Source organism: Apteryx mantelli, chromosome 4 (assembly GCF_036417845.1).
Source record: "Apteryx mantelli isolate bAptMan1 chromosome 4, bAptMan1.hap1, whole genome shotgun sequence".
Classification (NCBI taxonomy): Eukaryota; Metazoa; Chordata; class Aves; order Apterygiformes; family Apterygidae; genus Apteryx; species Apteryx mantelli.
The window spans coordinates 8,751,513-8,763,955 of NC_089981.1; positions in this window are offsets into that span (position 1 = coordinate 8,751,513).

The window sequence follows — 12,443 nt, forward strand, 5'->3', positions numbered from 1 at the left end:
GGCGATTACTTCTGAGATCATATACCTTATATCATAGACAGCCAAAGTGCAGACAGCAAAAACCTCACATCTTGTCCTTCCAACTGGGGAATCCAAGTCAGTGAGTGTAATTATAACCCGGTTACTTTCTCATGTATCCTGAAATGTTGGAGCTGAGAAAGATATCTAAGCCATATTACACGCTAAGATCAAATTAAAAAAAAAAAGTACTTCTTGTTTTCTTTTTTCTAACTCTTACATTGCATAGGAGGGAATTTACTAGTTGCACTGGATAGTATGAAATTTGCATTTTCCTGGCCTTAGAAATTAGTAGCTGAAAGATCTATTTCCCATCTCTAGTTTCTTTGCTATGAAGGATGGCCATTCATTTTCTTACACCCACTGCTTAATCCTGCCTGCTACAACTCTGGATTTCAACACAGGTGGAGTTGCTTGCTTTCTCAACTGGGAAGTAACATCTGTGTTCACTTTGGAAGTTCTTGTATGATCCAAGCATAAGTTGCTATGTAATTGCTTGCAAGCTTTTTTTTTTTTTTTTCAAATAAGGACTGGATTATTTACCAGATTTGCTTATAGACCCTTGATCTCCAGATGTCTATACACACATATAGAAGCTCCATCGTTAACCAGATAGATAAAAGCCTGTTCAGATCTCCTTCTTTTTCAGAGTGCTGGGTATTACCAAGAGTGGAATAAATCCAAATCTTCTCAACATTTTGGAAAGAGACCATCTCTGTTATACAAAACTGAAATAACAGAGATAAAGTCTGTTTCTATTTAAAAGTAGACTGAAATTTAGCAAAACATTGTTTCAGGACAATGTGGAACTAGAATGTTACAGTCTAGGAATCCTAGAATAGCCTCTTTTCACACGTGTTCTTTGTGGCTTGTATGTCCAATTTATTGATAGAATTGATACAGCAGCAGCAGCAGACTGTAGTCATGTATTCTTCTGTGCAAATAAATTGCAGTTACTTACCTTTGGTTTAATAAAGACATGATAAGTGAAAATGGATATGAATTTAACTCTTTTCATAGTTGTGGAGTTTAAGTGCAGCTGACATCTGCTATGGAATATCATTGTAATTCCATGCAGACAAATGCATTTGAAACCTTATTTTCCCCAGAGATGCTGACCATCCATTTCTGTCTTCACAGGTAACTCTGTATATCCTGCACACCTTCAAAAGTCAGCTCATGAATTCATACATCCATTTACCTACTAGTAGACAGTCAGTTTGTTATGAGTGTGAATGGAGCTTGGTTTGGTGCAGGAACGAGCAGAATTAATCAAAGAGTGTTTTCTATCAGACATTTGTCTAGTAGAATGCTATCAAGTTGACTGGAAACAGTTGGAATCCAACCAGCAGACTTTTATACCCTTTTCTGAATTTAAAAAATATTAGTATCACAGTTATAAGTAAGGCACTGAAGGAATAGTTGGTTTATTTGTAATAAATCTGGAGTAGCTCTACATGCATATGGCTGCTTATGGAATTCATCTCACCTAGAGATATACCTTTAAGCATGCCTTCGTTTCTGTCTTCCATCTTAGTTTCTTCTCAATAGGGAGGGGGAGGAAGAAAAAGTAACAGGTGTTTTTACAGAATGGTTCATGTGAGTATCTTAGACATCTGCTACATGATGAGATGAGTTATGCCATAGAAGTGCCCATTTTTTTCTTCCTTTTCCCTGTTCAGGATGTGTAGAATGATAAGTTCAGGAGGCTGCAGCCAGGGCCTGTCCCTCTGGCCCTGAGCCAGGTGGGCAGAGAAGACCTAGAGATGGTAGCCGAGTTCAACCAAGAGTCCAGATGACCAGGAGAGTTCCTGGTGATGAAGCAGGTATGAGGTCAAGCTGAGAAGTCAGCCTGCGGGTCAGAGCCAGGATCAGGTAACCAGGGACAGAGACAGTCCAGTGCCTACTGGGCAGGCCCAAAGTGACAAGATAGGTCCAGGGTCAAGCTGGGAAGTCAGTCCACAGGGCAGGGTCCAGAGCAATGGAGTCTGCACGCTGAGCTGAGCTGGAGATCAGTGCTCCTCTAGGGCAGCTCAGACAGAAACTGAAGGCCCAGGGTTGAGCTTAAATGGGTCTCCTGGGCCCATGGGCAGGAGGTGCAAGTGGCTGCCTCAGGCGAGGATGATCAGGCCCATTAAGGCCTGTTAGTGCCCTCAGACCCTGGAAACAGTAGTAATTGAAATACTCACTAGCATATGGAATTTTGATTTAAGAATTCAAAGAACTGGGAAATGTTACTACCTCTTTAAGATCTGTCAGAGACTATTTCTTCTGTTTCCAGTCTCATTTAGCCTACTTGCCACTAACAGCTCTTGAACATTGATACGTATGTATTTACCATTATTAGACTGTGACTTAGTGGCATTCATAGTGGTCCAGCTTCACACTGGAACAATCTAGGTAGATAATGTGTGTTGCAGCTGGTTTGGGATAACACAGACAAGTGATTCCATTTCAGAATGGCATTTTGGATGAAATCAGTATTGTCCTCGTTGACCAAAGGAAGTAAGCTGGTCACTGCTAGTGGGAGCATATGATCATGATCGTTTTTTGCCAGTTGTTCTCCAGAGTGTATCAAGACAAGATTGCTTACCTAATGTGAACAAATATCTGAGCAAAACGGCAGCAGAAAATTACACCACAGTAGCTGAGTTCCTCCTCCTAGATCTAATCAAGAAGGCAGAAGCACAGCCCACTCTCATTGTAATGCTTTTAATTATTTACCTGATGACTGTAGTTGGAAATCTGGCCTTGACCGCATTGATAAGGATTGTCTCCCCAAACCACCCTCCCAAATAGCTTCTCCTTAGCCATTTGGCAGTCTTAGACCTCTGCTGCTCAGGCATCACCCCCAGGATGGTGGCCAGTCTCTTAGCAGAGAGCAAAGCTGTCTCATTTGGTGGCTGTGCTGCCCAGATGTATTGTTTCTCTACATTTTGCACCAACAAATGTTTCATTCTGGCTGTGATGGCGTATGACCAGCTGTAAACCACTGCTATTCAAAGTCGTCATGTCATGAAGTCTCAGCATCCAGCTGTGACTTTGTTCTTATTCTTGTGGGTCTCTAATCTCAATGATACACAGCAGCTGTGCCTTTTGGGTGTCCTTCTGCCATTCCAGCATCACCAGTCACTTCTGTGGTGTGGTACCCCTGATGAGCCTCTCCTGCTCTGACATCGGGGTTAACAAGATCATCATCATAGCATTTTGCATCTTAGGTGACATCTTTGTCATACTGGAGGTACGCATTTTGCTACATCTACATCATCTCTGCCATCCTGAGGTGCCACTCCAGCGAGGGAAGACCCAAAGCCTTCTCCACCTGTGCATCCTGTGCACTTGATAGTTTTTGCCATATTCTTTGGCACTCCAGCTACACACCCCACAGCTCTGGCTCCTTGCCTGACCAAGATCAGGTGATATATGTGTTTTATACAATGGTAAGCCCCACGGTCTACAGCTTGAGGACCAAGGAGGTCCTCAAAATGAGGCACTGAATGGACTGTTACATGGAGAAAATTGTTTGTCAGTCAATAAAACCTCCAAAGGAGTTGGAACAGGTGCTTAAAAAATTAAAATGATGAGTACAGCTGTTCATGGATGAATTTATTCTGAAATAATTGCTCGTTATGCTACAGAAGTAGGAGAAAAGTGAATGCAGAATTGAAGAAAGATATAACTGTAATATTAAAGACTTTTCTGTAATAGCAAGAGCTACAGCTTTACCTTGAGAAAGAACGATTGTGACACTTTTGAAGGCGATTATTTTCACCTAAGTTTTTACTTTCAAGTCTGATGCCTTGAAGACATCCCAGCTTTCTTTTCAACTGTTGCTAACTAGTACCACTTCAGCAGTATCGCTTCCATGTTCTGTTTCCATTCTCTTACCTCATACATCCTTGTAGTCTTTTTTTTCCTGACTCACAGTCTGAAGGTGATCATTAACCTTTCAGCAAAAGTGGGTCACATTCATCAGGCACCTTAGACTGTTTACAGTATTAGTGATGTGGGCGACTCGAGTCTTCCATGCAAGAACAAAGTCACCACACAGCAGGTGGTCCTGAGGGACAGCCTACCCTCTTTTGTTGTGGGTGAATATCCTTGAACCAATTCACATTCATCGCAGGCTAAAAATGTGCACACAGAGGAATTTTTTACAAATGCTGAGGCTGGGATTCATCTTACTTAAGTTTAGACTTCTGTTAATGAGCTGCCAAAGCATAAACCAAACTTGTAGGCTCTTTCTATAGCTCATGAAGGCAAATAAAAGTCTGTTTGCCTCCATAGTTTTGGGAGAGAGATTGATCACACCTGTCTCTGTCTCCCTTGAAAGGTCTATATTTATATCTGGGAATTACAGGAAGAGTGTAGAGTGACCAGCTCAGGTTTATGGAATTATTTCAAGTCCACGTTAATGCAGCTTAATGCTGCCCTGAGTTCTGGTTTTGGATCACATTCCATCTGACTCAGGGAGCTGGCTCGTAGAGAACAAAAAGCCACTGGCTTCAGTAGGGAAAGACTTCAGTCTCAGCTGCTTTGGCCATGGAAGTAGCACAGAGAAGGAAACGGAACCTGCTATAACACTGCTTCAATACACAGAGTTATTGGACAAATGGGTGCAAGACCATTTTTCCCTATCCTTAGGAAGGACTGCAAGTAAAGGTCCCATAAAAAGCTACACTCCCTCTCACTGGGGGTCATCACTCAGAGCAACCCATTCTGCCCGTCCTGAACCACTTAGACCCCTTAATGTGTAAACATAGTGTCTGAGGAAGAAATATGTTCCATTCTTCCATACCCATAGCTTTATCATTAAGACTGACAGGTGTCATTAAGCAATAACCAGTCAGTTCCCAGAGCAACTCTGGCAGCATCTAGAAGTACAAATTTTCTGCAAGCAAACATTTTCATGCTTCCTAGAATACCATGTGGGTTGCAGATATTCCTGACTAAACTGTGAGAGAGGACTACAGCAAAGAAAGATAAATAACCCAGACAAGCAATACCTGTTGATCCACTTTTAACCCAGCTATCTTCTGAACACCATGGCTTTCTCATAGTCTAGACGAGAACTCCAGAAGCCATTACATTGCCAGTCTAATACAGTCTGGAAGAGGACTCAGTCCAATGCAAATACATTGCAGACCTCATGGTGCAGCCCAAAGAGACGAGCTTCCCTCACTCATAATCTTACACATGGCACTGCACATTCATTGTCCCAGGAGTCGCCCCCACTCCACAACACGAGCAGCCACTGTAAGCACAGTCTAACCAAGGCTGCGTTACCTGGGACATTTCTGCCTGCCTAAGCCCCACTGATGACTTTCGCTGCTAGGGACAGTCAGAGCAGATCACTCTTCAGCTGAGTAACCCAATTCAGCTCTCTGCTCTGAAGGCCAACAGTTTGTCGAACAACCTCTAAGCCCTCGAAGTAGCACAAGTAAGCTAGCTTTTCTGGCAGGTAGAGATGTCCTTACACTCCTGCCAGAATCAGGGGAAGGGTCTTTGTTCATATGTCTCAAAGGCTCCTCAGCTTCCCAGAACAGCTGTCTTCATCACCTTATCGTAAAGTAATTTCAATAAGTGTCCAGTGATATTGCAAGAACAGAGAGAGGTTAATGGCAAACTGTTTACTAAAGCATGATATCTATGTCAACATCTTCCAATAGACCGTTATTTTTCTTTTCTTCAAAAGAGTTAATTGTTCAAGGACCTTACAAGAAAATTATATGTGGGATTAGGTGGAAATGCAAAGGCAGTGTTAAGGCAGAGGCACCAGAACTCTAAGCAAATCACCAGCGATTACCTACCTGAAGAATTTTCTATCTGCATTTGAAGAAAAATCTACCCCGATGGATGGACACATAATCTGAGCCTGGATGGTCCACAGATGAACAGGTTATCACAGCAAAATATCTGCTCCACAGATGAGCAGGCTGCCTGAAACTAGATGGTCCATGAGCCAAAGAGGTTATCTAACAAAGGGCACGAGTCCAAGGGTAGATGTGTTATCAGAGACAACAGGAGTCTTCTGTGGAAAAACCAGCTAACTGTGTATCAGGACTGTGCATTTTAATGAGAGGAAGAATTATCAAGTTTGATCATAATTAGTAACAGAGGTGGATTCACATTCAGATGGCATACTTAAACTCCACAGAGTTGCACTGCAGCTCTTCAGAGTCAGATAAGCAGAACTGATTCCTCTGATATCTTACACTGTACTGCTATTTACATGAATATGGTCTTGTTATTATTAAAAGAATCTATATTAAAGTTTGCAGTCTAAAGCTCTGTTAATTTTTTTCAATAGATCTTATTCCTTACCCTTGAGCTCTGGCTGATAAATCAGGTGCAAAAAAGCAAGGAAGATAGAGATGCCAATGTGAGAAGAAAGAATGGCAGTAACAGGAGCAGCGGTGATTTTGAGGCTGCTGAGGCTTTCTTTCCACCATGCCATTACTGTACAGCTATTTTGTACTTCTTATTTCTTACCCTGTCCCTTAGTCTCATGGGCTAGGGAATTACTCATGCCAGGTGGAATTACTCTTCTTTTGCTATAGTTATCTGGAAGTTAATGATCTAAATCCAAGGTACTTGGGCTTTCTGGAGAGTTGATAGGGACAGGCATGACGAGGGTTCACTAAATTTGCTAGGATACTTATGTCATCAGTTTCACTAGTAAAAAGTAGTAAGGGCAGGGAATGAGATGGGCATGTCCTGTAATCAATGACAACAAAGACACCCTTAGAGGATGATTCCTTAGCTTATCACACTTATTTTAAGATGGGATGAATTGTCCTTTGAAGGTGATATTGCTTCCTTTGCCTATAGGGGGAGCCCAGAATAGATGTTGACTAGACCCCTAACCAAGGGTAGGGGAAATTAATTCACAGAAGGATTCTTCATTACAGTGCATCTGCTGAGACTCCTAATTAAGGCCTGGTGTCTTGCAGGAGATCTAATTTACAGACAATAAACTGCATCGAGAGTCATAAGTACACCAAGTACTTCAGTAACACCATTTTTCTGAAGAAAGAATTCCGAAGCTGCAAGCTGAGTATTAGAATATCACATTTCATATTGAAGTTGCTTCTCAGCGTGTCACTCCACTAATGTTTCACAACGCCCAGGCTGCAGGTCAGCTGCAACATATAGGGAAAAGAATGAGCTGTTGCTCTAAAGGCAGTACCGAATTGCAGAGTTCTGCAAACATCGAAGCAAAGAACATTTATCTGGGCATTTACCTGGAGCAGGGAGGGGCTCTATTGCAAATCTGAAGTCCTAAAGTTTTTCTGTTTAGATAAATCTTCTGACTTGTTTCAGTAAGATGTCTTTGAAGTGAAGAAGGAAGCTACTCACTCTTACAAAGGTACATGAAATGTTTGTAGCTTTTGAAATAAGAGTTTATTTCTGGGGTCAATATGGCATAAAATATCTCGCACCTTCATGCAAGGAAGGTAGGCCTATTTCTTCATTTTAGAGATCAAAAAGATCATTTTCAATCTGCAGATAGAATCATAGAATCATTTAGGTTGGGAAGGATTTCTGGAGGTCATCAAGTCCAACCTCCTCCTCAGAGCAGGTTCAGTCAGATCAGATTGCTCTGGCCCGATCCAGCTGAATTTTAAATGTCAGCACAGATGGAGATTGTACAAATTTGCACCTAATCCAGTGTTTGATCACTCACGTTGGGGCAGGAGAGGGAAATTTCCTCCTTCAGTTTTTTGGTCTTTTGTGCATCTAAGCAGGGTAAGCATTTTGCTCACTTAAACTGTGTACCTAACCATTATAGGCTGGTTTTAATCCTGCTGTCTGCTTCTTGAAATGGGCAAGTACTTCTGAAGATATGGCTCAAGGGGGGAATAAACTGGCTTGTTACCTACAGTACAGACAGTATCTACAGTATCTACAGTATTGAGTAGATACTCTTGCCTTTCTGGATGAAACAGGTCAGTAAGAGAATAGTTTTGTACATATGCAATACCTTGAAGCCTATGCTAGAAACAGACCTCAGCAAGAATTGAAACCTCCATTCAGTCACCCACGTGATAAGAACTCCGCTTTGAGAGCGTCAGCCAGGTTACTGGTAACCTCCAAGAGATTAACAATAATTTTTCATGTGAGGTGAAGCTGGTAGAACCTTTACAGGGATGAGCGATTCCCTTCTTGTTCAGGATTCCTTCCCTTTTAGCATGAGATTTTTCACCCTCTAAATGGAAAGTATTTCATTTGGTGACTCTTCCCAATTTATTCCTGAGCAGAAGATGGCCACTTTTCCTTGACAACGGGGATGCAAGCAAATGAGAAATCCTTTCTCAGCCAAACCTGGAGGATCTTGTGGTATCTCCTCCTCTTTGGGAAGATGCAAAGCTGGGTTTTCCTGCTGCTGTTGCCATTTAGTGCTTGCCAGCATTTCTTTCAAGAGAGGAAACTCTTACTTTCTTCTGCCAGGATGTGGATTTGTTATTTGTATGTTTACAAGTTGCAGTCCCAAAGGTCAGGGTGGTGGAGGTCCATGTAATTAAGGCAGGTCTTAGCAAGTTGGCACAGCTGCAGCCTAACCATTGTATTCCTATTTCAGCAAGGCTGAACGGGGGCTGCTTTGCCCTGTTAATGGACTTTGTGGCCCATACTGAGCTCTAACTACACTTTTACCAATGCCCGGGGGAGTTAGCTAGTAGGCAAAAAATGTATTGGTGATTGCAATACAGGAAGAATGATGTCTGAACTAGTGTCAAGACCATGTATCTTCAGGAACAAGTGGGCCATTGCCCTTGGAGTGGGCCATTTGGATGATACTGTACACCCAACCGTGGCCACGAGTGAGGGGAGAAGAGTGCTCCATAGATGTCCTCAAGAAAAGCAGACTTTTTTCCTTAAAAAAGGAGAAAGAGGGCACACGAAAACCATTGTAGTGCCAAACTAGGACTTGTGTTTCACAGTGCTGCTGCTGCCTTTTGAATAAATTATTTTATCTTTCTGTGCTTTCTTATCTCACCTGAAAAATAGGAACAGTACTCCCTTGTATCACAAGTCATTTCAATGCATAATTAAAGAAGTCTAGTCAGAAGCTATGATGAAAATGCGCCGTACTTCCTTGTGTCTACTGAGACAATCCATTGTGTGTTGCCAGTTTCCCATTACTTCTAGGTGTTGAACCAGTTTCTTGTCGGGAGATAACATGAGTGTGCTAGCAACATGCCTGAGAGGAATCACTGTGTGGCCATTGAGTTTATCCTCTCTGGACTAACAGAAAGCCAAGAGGCGAAGGTAACCCGCTTTTTTTAAGCACATTAATAGGGAATCTTGGAATGATCATGCAGATGAAGGTTGATCCCCCGGCTTCACACACTGTGTACCTTTCCCTCAGTAACTTGGCTTCTGTGGATTTCTGTTACTCCTCAGCTATCTCCCCGAGGTTGCTGGTGAACTCTTCAGCAGTGAGGAGAGCCATTTCAGTCAGTGCCTGTGTGGCACAGCTATTCACTTGTCTCCTCATGGCTAGTGCTGTGTGTCTCCTGCTGGCAGTAATGGCATATGACTGCATGTGGCTCTCTGTAACCCTCTCCTTCATGCAACTGTCATCTCCTCAAAAGCCTGTACACAGATGGTAATCATCTCCTCTTTCTTTGGCTTTGTCCACGCACTTGTGCAAACTATCTCCACCTTCACATTCTCTTTCTGTGACTTTGGTGTTATCGGTCATTATTTCTGTGACATCCCCCGAGGATCCAGCTTTCATGCTCTGACACCTATAGCAAAGAGACGGTACTTCACATTTTTGGTGTGTTTCGAGGCACCTTCACATCTCTGGCAATTCTAATCTCCTCCATCTACCTCATCTCCACCACCCTGAGGATCCACTCCTCCAAGGGCAGATGCAAAGCCTTCTCCACCTCTGCTTCCCATCTGAGAGCTCTCTTCTTGTTTTATGGGAGCACTGTTTTTATGTGCGGTAGCCCAACATCCAGCTACTCATTGGCCTGAGATAAATGGGCCCCTCTGTTCTCTACAGTGGTGACTGCAGTGCTGAATCTTACCAGCTACAGCCTGAGGAATAAGGAGGTGAAGGATGCTCTGAGGAGAGTTTTAGGTCATATCAGAGAAACTTCAGCAGACTTGTTAGAAAGAGAACTTTGTTTGGGGAGAATTTATCAAAACCTTGGTACAAAGAGTAGGACTTCCAAGGAAGATTTGATCAGCTTCCAAGGGTGAGATTCAGAAAGGTACGAAATTGCTAGAAGTGATTTTAGGTGGACTTTTAACTGGTTGTATCTGCAACTTCTATCTTGAAAGACTGTGTTCCTCTGCTGCTGAAAGCTGGAGGAATCCTGACTCTTAACTTGCAAGTTCCAAGCACAAACAGGACTCCTGCCTGAGGAGTGCGTGGCACAGAACTGCAGTTCTCTGTTCTACTAGGAACGTTTACTCATGTAGGAAAACCACCAGTCCGTCAAGATGAGAAAAAGCTTTCAAGGATATTCAAGAGGAGAAAAGCAATGTGATTTGAATTTACGGCCATTTCTGCTACGTCTTCAGTATTTGAAAGGAGTAGCCTCTTCCAGTGCAACACACAGAACCTGAAGTTCTGGAAAGGAAATCTTGGAGAAGAGACACCCGTGTTTTTGCCCCCCAAACACTAGGGAAAGTAACTGTCCCTCTTCTGTTAAATCTCCCTCTTCTGTCACTCATTACTACCTCCTTTTTTCCCCTTCTGCCTGGAAACATGAAAAAACTACAGAAATGCAAAAAAGATTGACTTCTAATTTTGCTACCATTGTGAAGTAACAAGAACTTATTCCTGCTTTTCATCTCCACATATCAGCAATCCACTTGAGGCAACTGAGTGAACTGGTAGTTATTTTAAGGACATTGGACATAATCTGAAAGTTAATCAAGCTGCAGTGTTGTTTCACTTAAAAGAATGACGGAATAAGATGGTGACTTCCCAACAACGTGTCTGCCATCAATGTGATTTTGAGAATAAACGACCAATCATTTCTGGGAGATGAGGAAGCTGGGAAAGGCTTTGGAATCCTTTTATCAATTCAGCTAAGCTAGCTCTAAGGATAGGTGTTCTATCACTAGTAGATGTTTCATCCCTTCTGGCTGAGTTTACAAATGCTGTCCCTCAGTTGGCAGAAGGAGTTGAAATCTTTATTGAGCTGAAAGTGACAGAATTAATCTCAGACAGGCGAGAGGTTCCTGCCTCTGCATAAGGTTTACAGTCAAAGGGGGATGGAAAGAGGTCTTGTGGATTCCCTTTGCAAGCCTGTTAGGGCTGTTATTTCCCCTGACTTCCTCTCCTTAAAGCTGTGCATAACTGTAGCAAAGATTGTGTCCCTGTGATCATCTATGGCACCCTAAAGAAGGATTTTACAAGTCTCAGGAAAATGTAGCCCTTTGGTCCTGCTAGTTGTCAGCTTTCTGTTGCTGCAGAGGCTGAAGCTCAAGGTTTATCTCTTGTTTCTCATCATTAAGTATCATCAGATATGTGAAGATCACAGTTTTTACACGTATCAATGTTGCACTGTCCTTAACTTGGACAGAGAAGTGAGATTTTTAAACCAGATTTCTGAGGTGTCCAAAATTGTCTCTTTCAGTGGACTCCCAGCTTACAGGAAGGAAATAGCTTGAAAAGAAATCACAGGCATCATTTTATTTTACCATGTATGTTTAAAGGTCTCTGGGAAGAGCAATGTACACTACTACTCTTCCAGAAAAAGACAGGTAGGTTGTCATCAAAGAGCTTCCCTGCACAGCAATGAGTCATGTCTGCACACCTCTCTCTGCGCTGATGTTTAAGATAGTCAAAGCCATCTCGAGCTAAGCATCAGCAGAGCCGGCAGCATGTTTCAATCAAGAATCACAATCACAAACCCAAATATGCTTTCTGACAAATATCATCAAAAAGAACAGATTTTCATAAGTCCTGCATTCACCTATGCCTTAGCCTCCACCTCGAGAAACCCAGACAAAATTAGGGAATTTAAAACGTTAAAGAGCTGCTGTCTCTTCAAATCTACAGTTTGCTTTTCTAAGAAAACCTTCTGATCCAACATCCAGAATCCTGTTCCTCTTCTTCCCTTCCCCAAATCTCAATTCCTATTCAGCATTCAGCCATGCTCTTGACTTCTAATCCTCTCTGTGTAGAGGAAATGACTCATGGAAAGAAAGTTCAGAAGACAAACAGGGCAAAAAAAAAAAAACGTTTTTAGCTGACAGAGATTCCTATTTTGTATAGATTGTTTCTGTCCTAGTAATTAGATGAATATTAGCACCCACTTAATAGTGAGATTTGTTGTTGTTGTTGTTGTTGTTCTCTGCTCTTCATGGATCTCATGCGTATTTGGTAATATATTTTCTCCATCTGAAAATCCATCTGATTTTCTCAGTCCATTTTGCATTTTCTGGAGCTGCCTTAG